The sequence below is a fragment of the Geotrypetes seraphini genome, chromosome 5 (assembly GCF_902459505.1).
Source record: "Geotrypetes seraphini chromosome 5, aGeoSer1.1, whole genome shotgun sequence".
NCBI lineage: Eukaryota > Metazoa > Chordata > Amphibia > Gymnophiona > Dermophiidae > Geotrypetes > Geotrypetes seraphini.
This window is the reverse complement of record NC_047088.1, coordinates 78,049,474-78,073,966: the sequence shown is the minus strand read 5'-3', so window position 1 is coordinate 78,073,966 and position 24,493 is coordinate 78,049,474.

Genomic DNA, 24,493 nt, shown 5'->3' with positions numbered 1-24,493 from the left:
AGTAAAAGGAGCCCTTGGTATTCAACTGCTCCCATGAATTTTCTCGCTTACTGAATATAAATTTGACAATATTTTATTTTATTTTTATTTTTCTTTCCAGTTTATGAATTATTTTAATCTCATTTATTGTTTTGTTTTATTTTTATCATTTGAATTTCCCCAGAATTCTATTGTTCAACGGTTCCTCCCTTCTGCATCTTTTCCTGTCTCTCCTCTCTTCAACCTGTCAGAATGTTTATTTTCTTATCTTTTCCTCTATCTCTATTTTTCTCTTCTTTATTACTCTCAAGGTGCTTTAGTTAGATTGTGAGCCTTCGGGACAGTAAGGGAATTTCTAAGTACCTATTTAACTTATAATTTTAATGCACCCTAATGTATATTTTCTGTGAACCGCTTAGAACCTAACGGATTAGCGGTATATAAGAAATTACATTACATTACATTACATTACAATAGGGTAATATGCTATAAAATTAGCTTAGTGTGAATTCTAAGAAATATTTGTTGTCAATTACATGTACCAGAAGTCTTAGAAATAGTTTGCAATCAGAATTTCTCAGGATTTTTTTTTCTTTCATCTGTCTCAGTGAATTAGTTTATTATAGCAGCCACTCTGGAACCACTGAATTTGCAGGATAATTGATTCTCTCACCTTCAAGTCTCTAATCCTTAGCCACCTTCATCTTCTCCCCTTCTCCGCAGTTCTTTATGGCTTTCTTTAGGACCCATTACTCCACAGACCCACACTTAAAGATTTGTTCTTGTGAAATACAGATAATGCTTTCAACAGAACACAGAATCTCAGATCATTAAAATTCACTGCTGTGTTCTTGTGATTGCCTAAAATCAGAGGGAAAAAATAAGGTACAACTTTGTGCCTAGGTAGATAAAAGCTTTGCAAAGGCAGGAGCAGCTCTATAGAGATCAAAGCTTTTGCACTAAACAAACAGCAAGTGGAAAATGCATCAAATAAAGAGAAGTTTAATTTCTGTACTATATTTTAGCTTTTTTTTTTTTAAAGATACTACCACTTTCTTAGCCTATATGTACAGTAATAAAGTAATCCCTATAATCATGATCCAAAGAAGACAGCAGGGAAGTTCAACCTTATAGAAGGTGTTAAGTTGTCTCTGAGAAATTCAAGCAAAATGTCTTACTATTTTCAGAAAGTGTGCAGGTTAAGAGATTTGCAAGCATCAGGTGGGCAGTAGATTTTGTATTTATATATGTAAAAATTTATAACCATTCTATTTGTAGAATAGGGTGTGAAAATCCTATGGGAAACTCATGGGAGATGAAGAGCAAATCTTACTGTCGGGTTATTTCATATGAGCCTCTACAATTACTATTCAGTGTTATCCGATAATGATCACCTGATGCCTATTTTGGATTCATAAAGAAAAGTTTTATGGTCAATGTATACAATCAGAATGCCTCTTCTATTAAACTGCGCTAGCAGTTTCTAGTGCGGGGAGCCGTGCTGAATGGCCCGCGTTGCTCCCGACGCTCATAGAGTTCCTATGAGCGTCAGGAGCAGCGCGGGTCATTCAGTGCGGCTCTCTGCGCTAAAAACTGATAGCACAGTTTAATAGAAGAGGAGGTTCGTTTCACTTTCAGGCAAACAGTTTCTTAGCTGGATTAGGAATAGATTATAAATGTCATTACTTCACTCAGACTTGCTCCTTCCCTACCACCCCCAAGGACTTTTGGTAGACAGTGGGGGCTAGAATGACTAAGGGTGGGAGGAAGGATCTATCTTTGCCAAAGAGAGGGGGGATCAGAAGAAGAGATTATTATTATTGTTATTTTTTGTGGAGGGTGGATGGATCAGAGGGACTAAGCATAAAAGTTGTATGTTAATCCTGGCCGATATTCAGCCAAATCATAAACATGTTGTACGTGGGCCCTGGATGAATATTGTCCAGACTCACATAAGCCCTGGTAGCCAGGACCACCATTTAGCTGGGAATTGTCTGCATAAAAAAAAAAAAAAAAAAACAACAACAAACATTGAATGCCGCCGGCTGAATATCAGCTGGTAAGAGCCTTTCTTATCCATATATGAAATATCTGAGAAGTACAAAAATAAACCCTTAGATAATAAATACATGGCCCTCTTTTACTAAGCCACGGTAGACGTTTCTACCGCAGTCCAGGGTGCTATATGTTTCTGACGCTCATAGGAATTCTCTGTCACAGATGCTAATTTTCTTCCATTCTATGAGGTGCCCACCTAGTTTAAGGTGGTAACAACATATGTAAATGCCAGTATATCAGTTTTTACGAATGTAAGTAACTATTTACATGCATAAATTACCTTATATAATACCAACTAGCGTAAAAGTGCACATGTATTGTGCAAGGCAACTACTTTGAAATTGAGTGTGAGCTTGAGCAGAGCTTAGGCAGGCTGTACAAGTAAATGCGGGCATTATAAAAACACTATAATGAATGCTAACATCTAAATGTAGGCATTTAGGCAGGTATTTTATAAAGAAAAGATACCTATTTTTCATTATAAAATAAGCTTAATATAAGCATCTTAAATAATGCCTTTAGTAAGTTACCTGTTTTAAAATTACCCTCAGGGGAAATTGGCCCTAAGATCTAGGTGCTTCAATAGGGTGTGTCTAGCACCAGTTCTATACTGGTTGCAGAGTGTGCCTAAACCATTACAGAATACTTTCATAAAGCTGTTTTAGAGCACCAAAAGTTAGGTGCATCAACTTATGTCATGTCAGTGGCTGGTACAAGTTGGCACACCTAAGTATGGGCTAGATTCACTAAGCAAACCGATCGTGTACCGATCGGTTTGCGACCCCTTTGCGACCCGATTTCTCTCCGACCTGATTCACTAACCTGGGTCCCGACCATCCTCTGATCTGCGTATGCAAATGAGGGGGGGGGGAAACGGTATTCAAATGATGGCAGGCAGTGATTCACTAACAAAAAACCTGCAACACAGACTGGGCTGGCCGATCACAAACAAGCGACTGCTGAGGACCAGTTGCTCAGATCCTTCCCTGCTTTCTGCTGCCCTGCTCTTTGCCCTGAACGCCTGCTTTGAACCCCGATCTCCTGCAGCCCCGACTCTCCCACCTGCCCCGATCTCCTGCCTGCCCTGACCTCCTACAGCCCCGATCTCCTGCAGCATGCTTTATGAAATTATATTTGAAGTGCTTCAAAGGGAAAATTATTTTTCAAAATCACAACAGTACAGGGCGTAGAAGGGTCTTGGATTTACAGACTCAAAGGCGGTGAAGGTGCAAGGCCTGAGCACGGGCAGGAATATGGGAAATGTTTCGTAGGCTCATGCCATTATTTACTGGACAAGAATACGATGGGATGGAGCTAAGTGAAGCTCTCGCCTTAAGGATTTCCAAGAACCAGTCCTGGGTCCTCCTGGACAACCCCACATAGAAGCAAGCCTTACGTATCGATGTCTTCGCACCCCACCTCTAGTGGCATCCCCGATCTCCTGAATGCCCCGAATCTCTCCTGCCGCCCTGACTCTCTCACCCTTCCCCACAGTGCAAGCCCGTGGTTTTAACCCCTGAGCTTAAAGCGGGTTAAAACCACGGGCTTGGGAAGAAAAATAACAAAACAAAAAAAGAAATTTCCCTGCTCTGTTGAGCACAGAGGGCCAGAGCATGCGCAGACCATCTACAGATGGTCTGTGCATGCTCAAGGATCGGTGTTCAACGATCTGTTTGAGTCTCATGGGGATGACACACCCATGCTCTGCCCACATGTACTCCTCTTGCAGTTGTGTGTTAAGCACTATTCAATAACTGATGTGTGTAGGTCACTTAACACTTACATATGCAACTTTTGCTTTTGGCGCCAACTACACACTCAGATGCTATTATTCTATAACGTATAAGCTCTCTTGCTGTCTATCTTTAGGCAATAGTTTCTAGAATTGCCTTTAAAGTTAGGGGCCCTTCTATAAAAGGGCATTAAGCTCTTAGGCCAATATTCTATAAACAGCATCATTAGTTAGGCACCAGTAAACATCCTATCAGTGCCTAACTTAAACAGCAAAGCTATTTAAAATACTCCTTAAAATTATTTAAAACAAAAAATGTAGGCGCCTAGATAACGTTTATGGCATCACCTAAGGTCAAAGTAGGCATGGCTAATGCCAGAAACAACTTTAGGCATTGAGGTAGATGTGATAAATGTCAAACACAGACACCGGAAATGTAGGCCTCGAAAACCCTAGCCTACATTTACAGCACCTATGTATGAGGTAGCTGCAATTCCATAAACGGTGCTGTTACATGATTGGCACATGATCGGTAGCTGTCTTTTAGGTGGCCGCCGATACCAGTGCGGTTTCTAGAATCTGGCCCTCCACACTTGGTTAACACACAGAAATAGGCTAAGGAGGAACCACATTAAGGGATTTTGAAGTAATTTGCCTGTTATTGCCTGTTAAATTGTGTGTTAATTTTTTTTTTAATTTTTCAGGGGTGGAGAGTGGGCATGGAAAGCATTTGGCAGTTACCCCCAAATTATATAAAGTGTACCTCAAGTTAGGCACACCTAGCCATTGTAGGCACTCAGCTTAAGTAATAGGCTAAATCGACACCAATAATTGGCACTCAACAACTCTTAATTGGCACTAATTGGAGTTAATTGAAAGTTAGGTATTTAACTTGGTAAATGTGATTCTACAATAGTTTGGTGCCTAGTTAAAAGTGGCTTAGGGCTAGATTCACTAAGCAAACCGATCGGTTTGCGAGCCCTTTGTGACCAAATTTCCCTCCAACCCCATTCACTAACGCCTATAGCGATCCAATCCCAATCCTCCCATGCAAATTAGTAAAACCCCATGCAAAATAGCCAAGCGATTGATTCACTAACAATTGCTTGGCTATTTCGAATCAGGTTTTACTATTGGCAAACACGACTGCTGCAGACCTGTTGGTAATTGAGTTACCGACAGGTCTGCAGGTTTTTTGACAGGCCTGCCTGCCTTTTTTATTCATTTTTTTTCCATGGCACAGATATTTGCGTGTGTTATGTATGCAAAATATCTGCCCCATTAAAAAAAAGATGGGACAGGCAGACCTGTCAAACGGCCACAGGCCCCTCCCCCCCAACAAATGCGATGCCCATTCCCTCCTGCCACCACCTGATGCTGCGCGAATATGGCAGGAGGGATGCCAACTCTCCCTCCTGCCATCAACCGACACCCCCTGACCGGCATTCGCCTCACCTCCCCCCTCCCCGACTGGCCCACTGCACCAACAGTCCCCCGGCGGGCCCAATGCCCCCCGACCGGCCCACCTCTGGTTGGGCTTGGCCCGACCCTGACAGAAACCTCCCCTGAACCTAAAAGTTGGGAGCAGGTCCATCAAGCCCAGTAGCCCATTCTCATGGTGGCTAATCCAGGTCACTAGTACCTGGCCAAAACCCAAAGAGTGCCAATTTAGGCCTCCAGTGCTGTCTTCCGCTGTCTTCAGAAGCAGGAACCCAAAAGTCCTCCTGCTCCTGTTCCTGGCCATGACACACCGTGAATGTGGGCCTTAGGCCCCGCCCTAGTGCATCATGTGATGCATAGGGAGTAGCCTAAGGCCCTGATTGGCTCATGCTCCTTCCTTGGGTGGGGCCTGGGGCACCTGAGTCAATCAGGGACTTCCTTAGGGCTGAGCTTAAGGAAGTCCCTGATTGGTCAAAGCAATAGCCAATCAGGGACTTCCTAAGGATTATTTAAGAACATAAGAACATAAGCAGTGCCTCCGCCGGGTAAGACCACAGGTCCATCCTGCCCAGCAGTCCGCTCCCGCGGCGGCCCAAACAGGTCACGACCTGTCTGTATCACCAGAAGGGGCTCCCTTGCCACCTTGGTTTCTCATTTAAGTTCTGTCTTCCTATCGAAGTCCTAACCCTCCGGTCTTGCACATGTACGACCTGGTTTGGTTTCTATACTCATTACCTGGTTAGCTTTCTATACTTGTGTTACATCCCAGCTCCTCCCTCAGTATCCCATGATCCCTTTATCCTTCAGGAATCCGTCCAATCCCTGTTTGAATCCCTGTACCGTACTCTGCCTGATCACTTCCTCCGGTAGCGCATTCCAAGTGTCCACGACCCTTTGGGTGAAAAAAAACTTCCTTGCGTTTGTTTTGAACCTATTTCCCTTCAGTTTCTCCGAATGCCCCCTCGTATTTGCTGTCCCCTTCAGTCTGAAGAATCTGTCCCTATCCATCCTCTCTATGCCCCTCATGATCTTGAAGGTCTCTATCATATCTCCCCTGAGCCTCCTTTTCTCCAGAGAGAAGAGCCCCAGCCTATCCAACCTCTCGTCGTATGGGCAGTGTTCCAGCCCTTTTACCATTTTCGTTGCTCTCCTTTGGACTCTCTCAAGTACCGCCATGTCCTTCTTGAGGTGCGGCGACCAATACTGAACGCAGTATTCCAGATGTGGACGCACCATCGCTCGATACAATGGCATGATGACTTCCCGTGTTCTGGTTGTTATGCCCTTCTTTATGATGCCCAGCATCCTGTTGGCTTTTTTCGAGGCTGCTGCGCACTGTGCAGATGGCTTCAGTGATGCATCCACCAGCACACCCAAGTCTCTCTCAAGTCTGCTGTCTCCCAACAATACCCCCCCCCCCCCAATTTGTAGTTGAACAACGGGTTCTTTTTCCCTATATGCATGACCTTGCATTTGTCCACGTTAAAGCGCATTTGCCATTTGTTTGCCCAGTCTTCCAGCTTGTCCAGGTCTCTTTGTAGGTCCTCACACTCCTCCCTGGTCTTAACTCTGCCGCACAGTTTGGTATCGTCCGCAAATTTTATAACCTCGTACTTTGCCTCCTTTTCCAGGTCATTGATAAATATGTTAAAGAGTAACGGCCCCAGCACCGACCCCTGTGGCACACCGCTCGTGACTCCCTGCCAGTCAGAATATTGACCCTTTACTCCGACCCTCTGCAGTCTGCCCGACAACCAGTGCTTGATCCATCTGTGCACATCCCCTCCCACCCCGTGGTTCCACAGCTTCTTAAGCAGCCTTTCATGTGGCACCTTGTCGAAAGCCTTTTGAAAATCGAGGTAAATGATGTCTATGGGTTCCCCATTGTCCACCCGACTGCTTATTCCCTCAAAGAAGTACAGAAGGTTCGTTAGGCACGACCTTCCCTTACAGAATCCGTGCTGGCTTGTTCTCAATAGGTCATTCTTCTCGATGTGCTCGCAAATGCCATCCTTGATCATAGCTTCCACCATCTTCCCTATAATTGAAGTCAGGCTCACCGGCCTGTAGTTCCCGGGGTCACCCCTCGATCCCTTCTTGAAGATAGGTGTGACATTCGCCAATTTCCAGTCCTCTGGTACCTCACCAGTTTTCAAGGATAGGTTGCAAACATGCTGGATTGTGCCCGCTATTTCTTGTCTTAGTTCCTTCAGAACCCTTGGGTGGATCCCGTCCGGGCCCGGTGATTTGCCGCATTTTAGCCTGTCTATCTGTTTGAGGACATCCTCCTTACTTACCTCTATGTGATCCAATTTTTCAGCCTGTTCCCCACTCATGAGCTCCTCTGAGTCCGGTATATTAGATGTGTCTTCGCTCGTGAAAACCGACGAGAAGAACGTGTTAAACCTCTCAGCTACCTCTTTATCCTCCTTAATCACTCCCTTCCTATCCCCATCGTCCAATGGCCCCACCTCCTCTCTCGCTGGTCGCTTCCCCTTAACGTAACTGAAGAATGCCTTGAAGTTTTTCGCCTCTCTGGCCAGCCCCTCTTCGTATTCCCCCTTTGCTTTTCTAACCTCCCGGTGGCATTCCTTTTGGCATTTCCTGTGCGCCTGGTGATTTTCCTCCGTTGGGTCCTTTTTCCATCTCCGGAAGGATACCTTTTTGTCCTTTATCGCCCTCTTTACTTCTGTTGACATCCAAACCGGGTCCTTTGATCGCTTGTTCTTTCAGCCTTTCCTGAAACTGGGGACGTACATTCTCTGTGCTTCCTGCAGGGTGTCCCTGAATAGGGTCCAGGCGCTTCCCACAGTCTCCACCCTAAAGATGTTTCTGAGCTTCCTCCCCACCATTTCCCTCATAGCAACATAGTTCCCTTTCTTGAAATTCAGCGCAGTTGTTGCGGTCCTCCTTACTATGGGTGTCTCTCTTTCTAATGTGAATCTGATCGTGTTGTGATCACTGTTGCCTAATGGTCCTCCCACTTCTATCCCTCTAGCAGGCCCCCCTAATCCGTTTAGGATGAGGTCAAGAGGAGTACCCCCTCGCGTCGGTTCTTTGACTAGTTGCTCCATGAAGCAGTCCTTCACAGTTTCTACAAATCCTGTCTCCCTAGTGCAGTTGGAGTGACCCGTACTCCAGTCTATTCCCGGGTAGTTGAAGTCCCCCATCACTGTTACACTTCCAGTCCTGCATTCCTGTCTCAATTCTGCTTCCAAGTCGTGTCCGACTCCTTCTGGCGTACCAGGTGGTCGATAGTACAGCCCCAGTTTTATGCCGGCACCCTTGTTTCCGGGTAATTTGATCCATAGCGATTCCAGCCCCTCTGCCTTTGTTGCCATATCCATCCCGACCGAGTGGATAGAGTCCTTTATATATAGTGCTATGCCTCCTCCCTTCTTGTGGGTCCTGTCCCTCCTGTAGAACTTGTACCCCGGCAGCACCACATCCCATTGATTTTCCTCTGTCCACCAGGTTTCTACAATTCCAATTATATCCAGGTCCTCCCCCTTGGCCACGACTTCTAGTTCACCCATCTTGGCCATGAGGCTTCTTGCGTTTGCGTATAAGCACCTCAGGTTCCGTCGTTTTTCTTCCACCTCTGCATTTACCGGGGCCACTTGCTCTTGGATTTCGGGCAGTTTTCCCGTTCCCTGTGCTTCTGCTTTGCCCTCAGCCTTTACCCTCTTAGCTTTCAGCTTCTCCACATCCCCGCCACCCCACTTCCCCGCTTTTCCTCTGGGTTTTCTAGCCCTACCGGCCCCCTCCTGGGCTATCGTCCCTTGAGCCTCTGTTTGATCCCCCTCGCCTTGTGGTACCTCTATATTACCCTCGGCTTTCGCCCTCGTGCCACCCAGTCCCCCTGTGTATCCATGCCCATTAGTTTTCTCCCAGCAATCTCCTTTTACCTGATGTTTCCCTCGCTGTCTGATTCTAAGATCTTCCGGTCCCTCTGCTTCCTCCTTGCAGTCAGCCCGTTCAGCATCTGTTCTGGATACTGTTGTCTGAAGCGTCAACATCAGATCAGCTGTCGGCTTTCCCCCTTTCCTCAGTTTAAAGCCCTCTCGATCTCCTTCCTCACATTGGCTGCCAGTAGTCTAGTTCCCGCTGTGCTCAGGTGCAGGCCGTCCCGCCGGTAGAGCTTGTTCTTTCCCCAGAAGGACGTCCAGTTCCTCACAAAGTGGAAGCCCTCCTCCTGGCACCATCTCCTCAACCATGCATTCACAGCTTGGAGGTCTGCCTGCCTCTTTGCATCTGCTCTCGGTACAGGCAGGATCTCCGAGAATTCTATCCTCCGTGTGCTCCACTTCAGCTTTCGTCCCAGGACCCTGAACTGGTCAGTCAGTGTGGCCATGCTGAAGTTCCTCTGGCTCACATCATTCGTTCCGACATGGATTATTACCGCAGTCTCCTCTGTCTCTGCTCCGTCCAGGATCCTCTCAATCCTGTCAGTGATGTCTCGTGTCTTGGCCCCTGGGAGACAAGTCACTAGCCGGTCCTCCCTTCCTCCAGCTACGTGACTGTCTACCTCTCTCAAGATCGAGTCTCCCACCACAATAGCAGACTTCCCTTTCCTCAGCAACCTCCTCTGCCTCAGGTCCGTGTCCTCAATGTAGTGTGGTGTCTCTCCCTCGGGGTCCCAGTGAGTCGCGGACTCCTCCTCTTGCGTGGTTCTTGCATTGACACCCCATTTAGTAGAGCATGAAAAGGAGGCCATGTAAGGTGTCTGGAAAACCAAATAGCCTCACATTTATATGGGTTAGGGAACAGCATGTGATCTTTAAGTCATGTGGAAACTGAAGCAAGACTGTTGGTGAAAGAATATTGAAAGGATTGATTCCCAAGTATTATGAGCCACCAAAAACTTAATGTATTTTTAATAAAATGAGCTTCTAAGTGATTATTCAGATTTATTTTGGTTTCCTGATTTATAGTGCTGACAGTTATAAACTGTCAATCTGTGGCAGTGGCACTCGCTTGCCCCATAACACTGAATTAAAAGTGCAGAGGGAAAAACAGCATCCCCTGACTGGCTATGCATTTATGTGTTTTCCTTTATACACTTGTTTCTTAGAATCTCTACTATGACAACTGTTTCAGCACTGCTGCAGTGCCATAATTATTAAGACAAGCCTTGACTGGTTCTAGTGAATTCAGTATAACTATAGAAAATTACTTTGGCAACTCATGAAAAATCCACATGAAACCACAAATTACTCGTTGTTTAAAACTTAAGATACTATAAATAGACTAAAGACAAAAGGAAAATGCTTCTGTTTAATTATAATAGGCCCCACTGTAAAATTTACTAAGGAGTATGCTTCTGCAGAAGGGACATGCTAGGCAGAGTGAGTCAGAGGAATGTACCATCTGTCTACACCACCTTCTGGTAGGAAAGAGAGACAGAAAGGCCCTTATTCTATAAATGGTGTCTACTGGTATGTACCTAGATCGAAGTATCTAGATAGGGGCGCCTTCCAATGTTAGGGTTGCCAAATTTACTCTTTAAAAAAAGAGGATGCCTGGCCCTGCCACATTCCGCCCCCCAGCCACGCCCATTCTGCCTCCAGCTTTGTCCTGTTCCTCCCCCAGCGATTTGTCCTGTTCCTCCCCCAGCTCCCACATAAACACTCCTTGAGCTCGCAGGCCACATTTGGAAGCCTTCATGCATATGCGGATGTCGACACAATGACACCACATGCATGCGCCTGTGCGTATGACATCATCACAGTGATATCATCATGGTGACAGCCACGCATGCGCAAAGGCTTCTAGACAAGGCCTCCGAGCTCAGGATTTCCAAAACCCAGGCAAACTGCAAGGTTTTGGAAATCCTTCTGGGCGCCCGAACAGTTCTCTAAAAAGAGGACATGTCCGGGTTTTATCAGCACTGATTATATAAAAAACAATTTTTAAAAAATTAAATAAAACTAAGTAACCAGTAGATGCCTAACTAGTTAAGCACCTAACACCTCTTGGTAGACAACTACACCAAGGTGCCTATCCGAAGAGGTGTCATTATAGGCGAAGTCTGGGCATGGATTGCGTTAGGTGCCTAACTTAGGCTCTGGTATTTTAGGCCAAGAAAACCCTGGTCTAATATACCGGCACCTTAGTTGTAGATGCCTACTGTGCCTAATTCAATTTAGTCACTGCTAGGCAAAATTCTACAAATGTCACCTAACTTTGAATGATATGTGGTAGGTGCCATTTTCTAGGCACCTATCAAGTCAAGTGCCATTTCTGGAATCAGGCCCAAAATGTTCTGTATCCTGTGTCCTTTCTGGGAATATTTGTTTTGAGTCCTTTTTGGCCATTTTTTTTGTCTTGGGAGCAACGTCATTGAGTGTACCTTAGAGGGAAGGCTTCCAAGTCAGCTGTGAGTCACTTGCAGGAGCTGCTGCTCGTGGCTTTGCGAAGAGAAGTGCAGCTGGGAGGAGACAGCTGGCCAGCGGAGGTAAATACCTGCAGGAGGCAAGAATTTGGGTCACAGAGTGGAGGGAAGGACAATGAGGGGTGCATTGGGACATGGAAGGGAGGAGGAGGGTCATGTTTGGACAGGAAAGGAGGAAGAAGGGGCGTGTTGGCACAGGAAGGGAGAGGCAGGACCCCAGTTCGTAATGTAACCGGCAGCCTCAGGGCAAGGTGTCTTGGGCCACCGGTACAAGAAAAATCTTCTTGTGAGCCGCTGCGGGCAGCACAAGGAAAAGAAAATGGCGTTTAGCAAAGGACACCACCACACCAGGTAAGTTCAGTTCAGAATAACTTCAGGTTTAATTCTTAAAGCAAAAATAAAGATCAAAACTTTGTCAGGATGCTTCTTATTTACAAGTCAAACTCACTGTCCGTAAGGCAAATTAAATAAGTTGCCACAGTTCATAAATTCAAAGTCCATCAGCATTTAGCAAAGAAAAAACTCAAAATACACTCTTCAGAGTTATCTTAGTTCCAAAATGAGTCAGTGTAATTTCCCTGGCTCCCCCAGCATCTGAGTGCTGGCCAGACAGAGTGTACCGTGTGGTGTTAAACTGCCATGCAAAATTGGCCCTCTATCCCACCACAATGACACGGGACTAACCCCTCTGTCTGGGACTGGGAACAGTATACTTTCCCCCACCAGAGAAAGATCCAAAACTTCCCAAAAAGAAAAACAAGTTTCAACAATACAGTCTTGCATAAAGTTCAAAAGATCATCTCTCTTCTGTTCTTCAGCTGGCTTTAAACTAGCCAACACAGTCAAGCAATCAACAAAAACGAACTTTCAAAAAACATGCAATGATTAGTCACTTGCCTTCCACACAGCATATTTCCATTACTTCCCCAGGCAATTCAACAATGGATTCCACTTCCATATCCTGGGTTTCTTCCAGCAGCTTAGGAGACATGTCCTCTCCAGCCTCTGTCAGCTCCATGGCTTCTGGAGTTTGGCAAGCATTCAGAGCTCTCAGCCCTGAGCGCAGGAACCTGTCCTCTCCCAGTGTCTGCTGCTTCTGACTCTCAAGGTATTGAGACTTCAAGTTAAGCAGTCTGCAGCCCCGCCCCAAACCTTCAGCAGGAAGTAATTTCTTGTTAATTACCTTAGGCTTGTGTGGGGGATGGGAATCCTGCAGTTCTTCCCTCCTGCTCCCTCTACAGGTCACAGCCGGAAACTCATCCCCTGACTGCAATTGGGTTTTAAATGAAGGAGAATGTGTGTAGCCTAAATCTGAATTGTGCACTGCTCTAGGGCCATTCCTAGCAGGCACAGTCTGCTTACCACAGTAAATAAGAGCCTGATGTAAGTTAGACGTTCTTAAACCAGGGACTGCCTGTATTAGCTTGAAGTAGCTTATGAACAGCATTATTTTTGTGAAATGTGCCAAATATTATGCTGGTCTTGTTAATGAGTTTCTATTATTAGTTGAAAATTTATGCATTAAATAAGATTATGATGCTATAGCCATGTTTTTTCTTAAAGCATAATGCCTAAAATGTTAGGTGTTTCCACAATTTTGGCTACTACTGTATATTCCTTTCATAATAACTGCTAATATTCTGTTTGATTTCTCTTTGATACTAGATCCTTCCTAGGATGATGACTTCTAGCATGGAACCTAATATCTTGTAACTAGAGGCTGGATTATTTCCCCTATGAATATCAATTTGCTCTTGTCTACATTAAATTGTGTCTGCCATTTGGATGCACAGTCTCCCACTCTCGCAGTATCCTCTTACAATTTCTCACAGTCCATTTGTGATTCAATAACTTTGAGTAATTTTGTGTTGTCTACAAATGTGAAAACCTCACTCATAGTTCCCTTTTCCGGATCATTTATAAATATGTTAGAAAGCACTGATTCCAGTACAAATATCTGGGGCATTCCATTAATAAAATTTTTCTACTGAGAAAACTATTTAGTCCTACTCTCAAGGGCCATGCAGCAAACTTCCTGCACAGTTAACATGGGTATAATATGGTCTAGTGCATGATAGCAATGCAGGAAGGGTTTCATTGTAGGTGTTAACTTGTACAGAAACACTTATTACAGACCATATTAACATGAATTTAAATGCATGTTAATGTGGTCATTAGTTATCCAGCGGCAATGCAAGAAAACAATGTTCTAGTTGTCCCACTTACTGCTTACTCAAACACCTCACTTTCTCCATTGAGCCTTTAATAACCATCTGGCTCACTTATGTGCTCGATAGAATATGGGCATGCCTTAGCTTCTGATACAACCCTTGTCATCTGGAGGATGACATCTACATTCTAGGCAGCCCATAGGGCCACATAGAAACTCCATGAAGCATTGCAGGCATCTACAAAACCCTTAAAGCACACGTACACAAGAGGAAAGATCTCCTGAAAAAGATAAAATGCCAAGGTATTGCCATTGTGTGCATGTGTGTGTGTATCATCATACATGTACAGCTATCTGCATCTCTACTCAGATACATTAGCCCCCCCCCCCAATTCTATAAATGTTGCACAAAATGGTATGTACAAATTTGGGCACATGTCCAATTTGCATGTTCAGTTTGAGCAATGAGCCAATTACTGCCAACAGTTGGGCGCTAATGATCAATTATTGGTGTTAATTGGCAACAATTTGAATTTGTGTGCATCTTGCTACAAGCTATTCTATAAAGATGTTTGTGTAAAAGGTGATATGATCGTGGGAGGGGCATGGGCAGGTCAGGGGCGTTCACTAAAGATGCACACAGTATTATAGAACACTAATTTAGGCATGAGCATTTACACAGGGTTCAACCGGTATAAGTTCTCACATCTAAAATTAGGTGTATAAACAGCGTCCAACTAGGAGCACCATTTGTTGTATAGCATTCAGCGCTCATTTTTTTTTTCTAATTGGGCACCATTTACAGAACCTTGTCATAAGTGCAATACAGACATCATCCACACTTGCAATAATAATTTTTTACCCTCATTCTGCTCTTGGGGCAAACTTCAAACAGATTGATAGTACTAGTGAAGAAGCCTATAGAACTTCTCATGTTCTTCAGATTTCATCAGATCCTAGTTACATAAGAACATAAGAATAGCCTTAATGAGTCATACCAATGGTCCATCTAGCCCAATGGTCCATCTAGTCTTCACAGTGGCCAATACAGGTCACTAGTACCTGGCAAATCTCAGAGAGTAACAACATTCCGTGCTATTGATCCAGGGCAAGCAGTTGCTTCCCTTATGTCCAGAAAATTGTCCAAACCTTTCTTAAAACCAGCTGTGTTAACCACTCTTACCACTGGCATAGTAAGGGGGAGTTGGGGGTGGTCCACCCCAGGTGCCATTTTGGTGGGTGTGTCGGCACTTGTCCACCCCATACTACCAAGCACATGCCCCTTCCCTCATACCTCGTTAAAGTTTATGGCGCAAACAGCAACCCCAACCTACTGCTCGCACCAGCATTGGCTCTTCCTATGACTTCACTTCCTGGACCCATGCCTAGAAAGTGACATCAGAAGAAAAGCTGATGCTGGCACAAGCAGCAGGTTGAGGTTGCTGCTTGCACCGCAAATATTAAAGGGAAAGGGAAGGGGAGTACATGCACGGCAGTAGGCAATGGGGAAGAAGTGAATGGGGTAGGGGGAGAAGGGGGAGGGGCACCATCGTCTCGGGTGCCTCTGACCCTCACTACGACACTGACTCTTACCACAACTTTTGACAACACGCTCCAGAGTTTAACTATTTTCTTTGTAATTTTTGACGGAATAAAAAATCGATCCACTTGTACCCATTCTACAACTCTCAGGATTTTGTAGACTTCAATCATATCTCCCCTCAGCCGTCTCTTTTCCTTGCTGAAGAGCCCTAACCTCTTTAGTCTTTCTTCATGTGTGAGGAGTTTCATCCCCTATAATGCAGTAGTTTTCGTAGGTACTTAACATGCAAAAGGTCCTTGGTTTGAAACCAGTGCTTTCCCAAGAACAGGAAACTCCATTGCTGCCAAGAGCAAGTCTCATCAATAAACATAATGCAAGATTCTCTCATCAGTTCAGTCAATATCTCTTGCCTTCCTAAAAAAAATCCAACCAAACATTAAAAAACCTTCTGTTGCGAGGTTGCCACATCCCTGAGGAATCTTCCTGTAACCATGGTTGGGTGATGGATCTCATAGTAACAGTATGCTGACAGCAAAATCTCCAGCGCATAGCCATAGCAAGTCATATTCCTATCACTCCACTCTGTATACAGAAAGTGCTTGCAACCAAGCAAGAGGCTCATGGCCTATTAGAATGAAATATGCTTCGCAAAACCCACTTACTCTACACTCAATAGATTCTGTTTGATTAACCATCTTTTATTTTCATTAATCTCTCTAACTGAAATTTAGCTTTTCGTTCAATAATGAACATAGGCAACAAAGGAATAGAGCGGCTGCTCAACAGAGGACCTAAAAATAAATTATGGCCTCTAGATTCCATAACTATTGGCTAACTTCAATAAATTTCACTATCTAAAATTATTGTACTCTAAAAAATGTGAACCTAGAATACATTTGGTTGTGTGAAGTACCTTTTTCTCTAAGAGTGTAATAAATAATGGTCAACACATATTTGTTACGTTTTAATACATATTATATAACTGTGTTTAAGCATAACTGGTTTCCTTTGTAATACAATCTAAATTAATGTATTTTATTTTATCCATTTCAATATATTTATCTGAGAAGAGGTCCATTAAGTTTCACCATATTCACAAAGGGGTCCATGACACAAGAACGTTAAAAAAAAACCTCCTGCTCTGGTATCTGGTACCTCCTGCTCTGTGCAGAGGACCCTGCTGAGGAGCTGTGTGGAGTGCTTCTGGAACTTCAAATAAGTGATCTGCAGGATCCCAGAAGAGAAATTTGTAGAAGTCAAGGTGTGGAGTATAAGGTATCAAGAAGGATTATTTTTTTTTTTTTATCTTTATTGATTTTCCATATATGAACAGTGCAATACAGAAGTGTATAAACATATAATAAATCAAAAAAGCACAATCATCTTACAGACATACATGAGCATTTAAACCCACCTACCCATCCAATAGCTAGTCAATAAAAACACAAATACATAGATTCTTGGAATTCAGGGAGTCTAAGGTCCAAAGAAAAGGAAAGAGGGTGTCCCAGGAGAAAATTGAATGATTCAGTACCTATCCTGCATTGTACAGTACAGTTGTACAGAAACTATTGCCATTTGACTCTGAATATTGAAGAAAATCTGTTTAGTAAAATATTTTGGAACACTATTACTGGACAGGCATGTCTTCTTTAATTCATATTGTACCCTGGGTTTTGTGATGGACTGAGGGCTTTTCCCTCAGTTGTACTGTTAGGAAGCAGGGGGTGCTGGCCCAGGTATGGGTGAACGACAGGTCCCAGAGTGCACTGAGCTCTACATCTCAGAGCTGAGCCACCTTAGAAGAGGTGGAGTAACTGTGCTGATTCATGGGGGCAGGAGGAGAATATATGCCTTAACCTGGAATCATTTAGGAGAAGTCCATGAGGAAGAGATTTCCCTGAGCAGAGAAGGCTCAGGAGGTGAAATACTTTCCTAGCCTTGGGTTGCTACAGAGCCCTGAGAAAGAAGAGAGTGAGAGAGAGAGACTATTAAGGTGAGACAGTTGCTGATTGGGTGGTTAAGGTGAATAAACTGTATTGAATGGTGTTTGGGAGAATGACAAAGACTGAATACCATAATAGTTGACCTTTGTAAAGCACATAATAATAAGAGATTTATCCCCTCCCCCCCTCCCTCTTTCACAAAGCCACGCTAGCGGTTACTGTTGAGGTATCTGCCCCGAAGCCCATAGGAATTTAAAGGGCTTTGGACCTTTTGCTACACTGTAGTCACTATGTAAAAGAGGCAGCGATGTACCTAGCATATGTGACACCCGGGGCCCATCATTTTTTGACACCCCCCCCATCTATATGAAAAATATGATTTTTAGTAACAATCTACATATAGCACAACAAGAGTGTACCTAGGAAAAGGCAGCATCTTAAACACTGCAGTGAGCACTATAACACCAACACATACATTGTAAAACTAAACATATCAGATCCTGCACAGTCAATTGATCCCGTACAGTCGATGCTATCAGAAAGCCATGTCCCTTTCATACACACAGACAGATACACCCTCGCCCAATATGGAATAATCACAAACAAAAAATAGAAATATGTAGACAAAAGTTAAACTGAACTGCCAAGAAACCAGACTCTGCATCCAATGCAACACCACAACACCACAAAAACAGTAATACATGTCCTCTAATATTGTGCAAAATATAAAGACAGTAGATGTAAATTTGAAAAAACTGATACATAACAATCACCACTTTACAAATTAATAAATAAAAATAAAACAAATAATGAGAAATAAGAAAATACCATTTCATTGGACTAATCCCTGTAAGCTTGGTCCTCATCCCCACAAACCACCTGATTCCATCCACACAATCCTTGAATTGTTTTATATTGAACTTATTATATTAAAGTATAAAAAGAAACAATATTCTGTACAAGTGTCAATTTATAAATCAGCGTCTTCTCCCCACTCTCTCTTCCCCATTTTCCTTCAGCGTCCTCAGCCCACTCTCTCTCCACTTTCCTTCAGTGCACGCACATAAAAACAAGCAAGTAGTTTTATATCATTTTCATTCTATTCATTCATAGAAATTAAAGTCTAAATAATGCCAGTCACATAATAAAACATGATTTTACAAAAATAATTCCCTGCACAGTCAAGCCTGCAAGGATTACTAGATGTCTTTCAGCAGCTCCCCCTTACCTTCGTGGCGAAGTCAAAATGATCTACTAACAATAAAATTTTAAAAACAAAAAGCACACTGTACGCAGGGAAAATGTTAATTATCATTTATATTCCACGGGTTTTCAAAGAGGTCAAGGCAGATGACTTTTTGCAATGTCACCTCAATAACAACTATACAAAAATAGACAAACATACCCCCTCCCTTTTTACTAAACCGCGATAGCGTTTTTTTTAGCGCAGGGAGCTGTGCTGAATGCCCCACACTGCTCTTGACGCTCATAGGCTCCCTGCGCTAAAAACTGCTATTGCGGTTTAGTAAAAGGGGGCCATAGTGCAAAATATAGACAGCATATATAAATTCTCAAAACGGATACATTTTGATCACTAAATTGAAAATAAAATCATTCTTCCTACCTTTGTTTGGTAATTTCATCAGTCTCTGGTTGCACTTTATTCTTCTGACTGTGCATCCAATATTTCTTCCCTTCTTTCAGCCTCCTGTATGCTTCCTCTCCTCCAGACCTCATTCCTTCCCCCAACTTTTTCTTTGTTTCATCCTGTCCCCTTCTTTCTTTCTCTCTCCATGTCCCCTTTCTTTCTGTATGTTTGTCTTTCTCTCTCTCTCCATGCCCCATTTCTTTCTTTCTTTCACCCTGACCCCTTCTTTCTTTCTCTCTCCCCATGCCCCCTTTCTTTTTGTTTGTCTTTCTCTCTCTCTCTGTGCCCCATTTCTTTCTTTCTTTCTTTCACCCTGCTCCCTTCTTTCTTTTTCTCTCCCCCATGCCCCCTTTCTTTCTGTTTGTCTTTCTCTCTCTCCCCATGCCCCATTTTTTTCTTTCTTTCCCCCTGCCTCCTTTCTTTCTTTCCCCCTGCCCTCCCCCATGCCACCTCCTTTGGGAAACATGCTGCTGCCACCACCGCCGGGGAAAGGCGCCGAGTTCGCCCTGTTTCTCTTCCCTGCGGGCCAACCAACTCTCGCTGCCCAACGTCAATTCTAACGTCGTAGAGGATGTTCCGGGCCACCCAGGCAGCAATTGGCTGGCCCAGAACGTTCTTTCCGACGTCAGAATTGACGTCGGACTGCTAGAGTTGGTTGGCTCGCGGGGAAGAGAAGCAGGGAGGGAGAACTCGGCGTCGGCTTGTTCCTGATGATGGCAGTGGCAGCCTTTCCCCAGCAGCAGCCTATTACCCGGTGAGTGGCCAGCTGTGCACCCCCTTGGGCCGTGCACCCGGGACGGACCTCCTTCCCCTTGGTATGCCACTGAAAAGAAGGGCTTAGTCAGTTGGAATACTGATATCTTTATTAAACTAAAAGTTATTTTGAAATCCTGAGCCTGTGAAATAACACGGCTCAGGACTGAGAAGAAATAAGTTTTTCCTTGCACCTTCCAAAGTGGTTTGTGTGTCTGTGTCCAGGCTTTTCCACATTTCTCATCAGAAAAACTGCATCTAGGTGTGGCATGGAGCTTCTGAAACAAAGATCTGGATTCCTGTGAGCCCTTTAGATACAATGCACACCCTAGAGCGGGGGTGTCAAAATCCCTCCTCGAGGGCCGCAATTCAGTCGGGTTTTCAGGATTTCCCCAATGAATATGCATGAGATCTATTAGCATACAATGAAAGCAGTGCATGCAAATAGATCTCATGCATATTCATTGGGGAAATCCTGAAAACCCGACTAGATTGCGGCCCTCGAGGAGGGACTTTGACACCCCTGCCCTAGAGGAAGGCTACACAATTTAATGCAGTCATTCTGAAACATAACTGCTGTTACTTTGCAGAACCATTACCCTCAGTGTATTTCTAATAGCCAGACTAGCCGATATTAGTTTACCCAAGGATCAATAGAAAATAAATAATGTTCGTCTTTTTTATTATCAATTATAGTTAGGTAAACAAAGCACAGGAAAATAGTAACTCGTCCAAGGCTATGGAGAGACTGGCAGCAGAAGAGATTAGAGCTGAAGCATAGTAAGAAGATGTGTGTAAAGAAACACATAGAAAGGGTATAAGGAATTTGAATGTACTGTTCATGATTTCCCTTGCTTTGAAGTAGAGAATGGCACGGTGACAAAATTCATCACCGTTCCTGTCCCCGCGGATAACCATGGGAAACCATCTCCTTGTCATTCTTTAAAAATAAAGGGAAGAATCAGAGTATGAATGGGCACAACCACTGACCCTCAAGCCTTGCACTGAAGAATGCTGGTGTAGAAGGACTGAGGTTCAGATAGACACTAAAAAATGACAGTCTCTGGTATCCAGAGCAGATATTGTGATGTCATAATGCTTCATTCCTTCAATGCCTAAGAGCCAACCTCATCAGTGATGTCACAATGGATTCATTATCCTATACTTGGCTCACATAAGAATCAGAGTACGAAAGGGCACAGCCACGAACCCTCAAGCCTTGCATTGAAGAATGCTGGTGTAGAAGGACTGAGGTCGAGATAGACACTAAAGAACGACACAGAATTGTTTCCTGCGGTTATCCGTGGGGACAGGAACGGTGATGGATTTTGTCACTGTGTCATTCTCTACTTTGAAGTCTGATGCTTTTAAAGCAGTGTTTCTTGAGTCTGCTTCTCAGGATATCCATACACAATATGCATAAAATAGACTTGTATACCATGGAAGTACTGTCTTCATATCTGTCTCATGAATATGTATTGTAGATATCCTGAAAAGTAGGCTAGCCAAGGGGAGCTCCATGACCATCTTAAGAAGTAATGCTTTAAGCACCAGACCACACTTCCTAAGAATCCAGTTTAAAAAATGAACCTGAGTTCTAGCTAACGTAGTTACAACTACAATGGCTTCAGCACCATCATGTTCTGTACAGTTTGAGTGTGCAGAGGAGTATCTCTAAAATTAGCATTTATTGTGGAAAAGGCAGAGGGAAATGAAATTGTACAAAAATTGCTTTTATAATAAAGCAATCGTTTACACCAAAGTCAGCTTGTGGTGTTAAGCTCTCTGGAAAAGGTTAAGAGGAAATAAAAATCTTATGAACTATAACACTTAATAACCTGCTAATTGGGAGAGAAAGGAAAAGACTGAAAGATCTCAAATACTGTAAATACTTCTGCTTTATCCAGAGGCAAAGCTTTCAGCTATTTGCAAAGAACAGTCACAGGGGCTTATACCAATCTGGTGCACTGCTACAGTAACTGTAATGGTTTAAAAGGTCCAGAATGTCTATAAAAATCCCTATGGCCCTCCTGTATCCAAAAACTCTGGTAGTCAATCATCACAAGCCCCCTAAAACTTCTCTATCCAGGTTAGGTGACCTACCGCTCTGTTTTAAAAAAGCCTCCCCATTCAAACCTCCCACTATTTCGCTCAAGCCCCTTCCCCCAAGAATCTTCTTCTTACATGCACTCTGGTAAGTTAGTGCAAAGGACTAGGCCCAGCAATATCAGGTAACAAAGCAGAGTGAAACTTTGTTAAGAACATAATAGCCTTACTGAGTCAGACCAATGGTCCATCAAGCTCAGTAGCCCGTTCTCATGGTGGTCAATCCAGGTCACTAGTACCTAGTAGCAATATTCCATGTTTTACCTTTGTTAAAATGTTGGCACCCATAGGCACTGAGGGGGGGGGGGGCGGGGAGAGCTCATCAAAACATTATCAAGCTCTGGAATGAAAGGGCATAGGATGAAGTTAAGAGATGATAGGCTCCAGAGTAATCAAAAGAAATACTTTTTTACAGAAAGGGTGGTAGATGCATGGAACAGTCTCCCGGAAGAAGTGGTAGAGACAGAGACTGTGTCTGAATTCAAGAAGGTGTGGGATAGGCATGTGAAATCTCTTAGAGATAGGAAGAGATAATGGTTACTGCGGATGGGCAGACTAGATGGGCCATTTGGCCTTTATCTGCCAACATGTTTCTGTGTTTCTATGAGTGCAGGGGTGAAGAGCTACAGTCCTTCCAGAAGACATTTAAATGATAAAAATTTCCTTTTCTCCTCAGAAATCATCAATGAGTGGACAGTGCCCATCTGTAATACACCTGCCTAGATTTTCCATTGCCCCCCTCATCTCTGGGCTTATGGGCACTACTGTTGTCTTCTTCCCTCACTGTCTACCATAACAATTTGCAGCACATTCAGTGTGGAGCTCAGATCTGGTGTGTGGTCGCAGGGCATACTCTACCTCCTCCTCTGTATGGGTTTCCTATTATCACAGAAATCTGTGCAAGGATCAGGCTTCTGCTGTGACCCTGCACCAATTCCAAGGCCCTGAATTTAGTTTCCTGCTGAACTGCTGCTGCTGCTGTTGCTGCAGCTAGCCATGGGAGATGACGGCAGCTATACCAGCACACCTTGATGGAGGCATGGCAGCAACTAGCAGCACACCAACCCTTGTCAGAATTTGGGAGTAGAAAGAGTTGCCTGCAATGAATCAGGTAAAACCCTTGTGTGTGTGTTCTTAAACGTATTACAGCAGGCAAATATACTATGTTTTATGTCCAACTGGTGCCCATTGCTTTTAGTTTTCTGACAAGGAGAAAGAAACAGTTCAATTACCCAGAGAGATGGAGACCTGCCTGTGGCCAATTTAATTTAATGTGATTCTTGAAGTTCTGTAATGTCCCTTCTCCTCTATCCTTTCTACAGTATATTTAATTTTGTAGGTTACCTGTCTAGTGTGCACCGTTACTGTATTCCCGAATCTCAGATTAATTACTGAGATGTATTTGTGCATACTGTCCTCCTGGATAGAGGTTTACAAGATCCTATTGTCCTTTATTCGGGAGCCAGCTCAGTGATTCAACTTAGCTTCTTTCGCATTCAGCTGAAGTGATCCCAAGAATTTATTTGAACAGTAGTTTTAAGAGATTGGGCACTACTCCTACTTATCACTTATAAAGCGCTGAAAGGCATATGCAGACATTTATAGATAGTTCCTGCTCGGAAGAGCTTACAATCTAACTTGGACAGACAGACATGACATATAGGGTAGGGGATGGGTGAGGTGAGAGGAGTTAGGAGTCGAAAGCACTCTCAAAAAGGTGAGCTTTTAACTGGGCCTTGAACACTACCAGAGACTGAGCCTGCCCTAGGGATTCGGCCTTCTTGTTCCAAGCATACAGCGCAGCAAAGTAGAAGGGGTAGAGTCTGAAGTTGGGTAGTGACTCTGCGTCACATTATGGAAAAGTAGAAACCGTATTGTATGCTTCACTTATAGTGCTGTGGCCACTTCTGTAATCAGACTCCACACAGCTCCTTTGATAAATGTGAGCAGACTGATGCGTAAACTCTTGTTCTGTTTCTGGTACTAGTTAAGGCTCTGAAGACAGCATAAGAGTATAGGTATTACATTAAAGTTGACCTACAGATTTAACAAACTAGTAATATACAGTATCGTCTCCACAGTAATTTTCCAAATGTTGTTAAAGGCTGGGCACTTCATATATTCCCAGCCATGGTGAGGCAACATAGTAACTCCCATTCAGGAGGTGTCATATATTAAAGGGGACGGTATTTGTAAAATAATTACCCAACAACTCTGGTGGTTCATGGGCTCCCCAGCTCCCTAATAGCAAAAATAAACTATCAGAAATGATAAAACTGTTTAATTAAAGCGAGCTGCTAGTGACCTCTGCACCACTATGTAACAGCATTTCAAGAAAAAACTTCAGGATGTAAATAGGTATATATCATAATTGCCATCCTTATTGGAGTCCCAGTATTATCATAGGTTTCTGCCTGTAAAAACAGAACATAAGAACATTAGAATTGCCGCTGCTGGGTCAGACCGGTGGTCCATCGTGCCCAGCAGTCGGCTCCCGCGGCGGCCCCTAGGTCAAAGACCAGCGCCCTAACTGAGTCTTGCCTTACCTGCCTACGTTCTGGTTCAGCAGGAACTTGTCTAACTTTGTCTTGAATCCCTGGAGGGTGTTTTTTCCCTATAACAGCCTCCGGAAGAGCGTTCCAGATTTATTCCACTTTCTGGGTGAAGAACTTCCTTACATTTGTACGGAATCTATTCCCTTTTAACTTTAGAGAGTGCCCTCTC